Source organism: Pteronotus mesoamericanus, unplaced genomic scaffold (assembly GCF_021234165.1).
Source record: "Pteronotus mesoamericanus isolate MK-2021 breed Mesoamerican mustached bat unplaced genomic scaffold, CSHL_Meso_final contig_22, whole genome shotgun sequence".
Classification (NCBI taxonomy): Eukaryota; Metazoa; Chordata; class Mammalia; order Chiroptera; family Mormoopidae; genus Pteronotus; species Pteronotus mesoamericanus.
Window position 1 is genome coordinate 3,781,637 of NW_026555090.1, and position 3,206 is coordinate 3,784,842.

The following is a 3,206-nucleotide window of genomic DNA, read 5'->3' on the forward strand; positions in this document are numbered from 1 at the left end:
ATGATTCTCGTCGTAGTCACTCAGGGACCCAAGCTGGTGAAGCAGCACCATCTCAGGTATTGCTTCCACCGTGCTAGAAGGAAAGGAAAGATCTAGTGTCTTGCCTAACACAATTCACTTCAAAATTTTATATTCCAAAACAGGTCACCTGCACCCATCCATCTTTTTATTGGATGCTGGTCACATAGGCACCTTCTCTCTAACATGTACCAAACTGCAGATTTCAGGAAGGAAATCAGGTGTTTAGCAAAAACCACATTGTTTGTACAAACAGTTTAGGCACAGTGACCACTCTTATCAGTTCTGGGAATGGGGGAAACCACCCAAAGTTAAAATTCTTAGATGCCAACCATGTTCTCAGCAGGTGTAAAGATCACAATTGCAGGTTTGCTGTATTACCTCTTTTCTGCACAAGTTTTTGCCATTATTGATCCAAAATAGTCTTTCAATCACTCATATTAATCACAACACTTTGCTAGCCAAAATAATTAACTAGGACATATGTGAGCAAGAACTCAATTATACACAAGCAATTTAGCAGATGAGCAAAGATCACAAACGCATAATATGTCAGTCACAGACATCCTTTTACACTTAACATGGCAAAAGTGAACATTTGTATGTATGCATGTATATGCATACTTATTTTCCCTAGTTCTGTCCACAGAAAGGGGCTAGAAGCAAACGCCTGAGTTGCAATGAGCTGAGATCTTGATTTCTGATACCATTCTCTGTTAAAAGGAACCAGGGTTCCTTGAATAAATGACTGATTCTATGTTATTTCAGCTGTAATAAGAGCCTGAAACATCTAGTTCCAGAAAATAAGGTAGTACTCAAGAAAGGCAAAGGAAACCAGCTTGAACTAGCCTTCACTGGCCAAATCTGGGACAACTTGAGCACCAAAACAATTAAGGCAGTAATGAATTATTAAAATATTGAAAAAAAAGTAGTGCATGAGTTCACATTGATAATTAGAAGTAAATAAATAAGCAAGGAAGAATAGAGGGCCCTTGCTTACAGCAGCCGAATGCTGGATGCAGACTGGTAAAAATGATGCTGGAAAATTACCATTTTTGCGGCCATAATTGTAAAAATTCTGGCAAGAATCATCCATGGATGATAAATATAAGGGGAAATTTTGAGAGGAACAGGATGTTTGCATAGTATTAAAGAATCTTCATAGATTGCTTGTTACAACTGGCAATTGCCAGGAAAAAATAATTATGTAGTAATAACTTTTGAATAATTATGTAATATATGGGAAACTCCTTGACTGAATGATCAAACTTAATGTAATGAATGAGGGGTAAGTGGCTATTGTGTGCCTCAGATTTGATCCCATGAGAAAGACACAACATAACATGATATTAGGGAGTGCATAACTGGAATTTAGTCACTAGGAAACATTCAACAAACCCCAAAATGAAGATATTAAAAATGAAAGGACTGCATTCTTCAAAAATGTTAATGTCATTAGGCAGTGGCAGTGGCTGACTGCCAAGGTAGGTGTGGCCCAGGGCCCTGCATCTTGGCAGCCTCTGCTTGAGTGCAGCCTGCCTCCTCTTCTCAAGAATTTGAGAAACTGCAGGAGATCTCCTGCACCTCCATGCAAACCTTTGAGGAGTGCCAGAGTAGCTCGTGGGAACTGGAAGGACAGAAGAGCAGAAGAAACTGAACAGAGATTTTGACGAAAAGTAACAAGAAGCAAATGAAATGCTGGCAGAGATGGAAGAGGAACTATTTATGTACCCCTATCTTTCCATAGCACTGTGGTGTCTAAGCTTCAAACCTACCAGAAGGACCTTGCTAAATGCCACTGGGAAGTGAGAAGCACATCTTTGACAGCCACACCTGGAGAAATATGACACATGTATAAAGTAGAGAATGAACATATGACTCAGCTACTGTCTCAAAGAGCATTGCCTTTGCAAGGCACTGACAGCCTGAACCAGGCCATCCAGAGTACTTATTCTCATAGGAAGGCCACAAAGCCTGGCCAGATTGGCTTAGAAATCATAGAAGAGCTAGGAGAGCAACATGATCTGTTGGAATGCACCAAGAATAGACTGGTAAACACATGTGAGAACTTGACCAAAAGTCAGAAGTTTCTTCAGTTAATATCCATAAAAGTGACAACCAACAAGCTGCTACTTTCCATTGTCATCTTACTGGAGCTAGCCATCCTGGCAGGTCTGGTTTATTAGAGATTCTTCCACAAGCATTTAACTTCCTTCAGGGAAGGATTTGTGGATAGAACTTCAACCCTGTGAATGGATGGTGTTAGAAATGTGGAATAAGCATATTGCAGCTGTGAGCTAATTGTTCAAGGATACACTCTGTAGCCGGACCATGGGAAGACAGAGGGAAGACAGAAAACCAGTTAAATGTGAAGGAACAGCAACAAGACCAATGTGATATACCAAGGTAATAAATGCTATTTATGACTTATTTAAATTAAAAAGTAATGTCATAAAAGACAGACTGAATACCTGTCCTACATTAAAAGAGAATAAAGAGACAAGAGAACTAAATACAACATATGATCCTTGATTGAATCCTATATGAGAGGGAAAATACTATAAAGGTCATTACTGGTTCAGTTTTTCAAAATTGTAATACAAGCAGTAGAGAGGATAAAAGTATTGCATCAATGTTAAATTCACTGAAGTTCATAACTATATCATCGGTTATGTAAAATAATAATGAGAAATGCACATTGAAATATTTAGGGGTATAGAAGTATAATGTATGAATTTTTTTCTCAAAAGATTGAGAAAAAGATTCAATCTTTTGAGAAAAAATGTGTGTATATAGAGAGCAAAATGGTAAAACAATATTAACAATAAGTGAATCTGACTAATGGGAATATGGATATCTACTTCTAATACACTTTTTCTGTAAGTTTCAGGTTGTTTTCACATAAAACAAATTTAAGGACACATATGTTAATATGATCTCAAGTTAGACCCATTCTATAACATATAAAAATGAGAAGCAAAGGTATACATAATACAAATATGTTAAGTGAGTCTTTTTTTCTATTTTACCTAAAACTGAAGTATCCAAAGCTTATCCATTAATTTTTCCCCCCAGAGTATCATCCTAATATGCCAGGTTACAGGTTTTATCCCCAGTTTGAACACATACAAGAAGCAACTAATGAATTCATAATATAAGTGGAAAAACAAATCTCTCTCTCTCCTCCT

General features: G+C 37.3%; 1 pseudogene; it reads left to right on the forward strand.

Annotated features, from left to right (window-relative positions):
* Positions 1-2,270, forward strand: LOC129068726 (vesicle transport through interaction with t-SNAREs homolog 1B-like; annotated as a pseudogene).
* Positions 2,271-3,206: the final 936 nt, after the last annotated feature.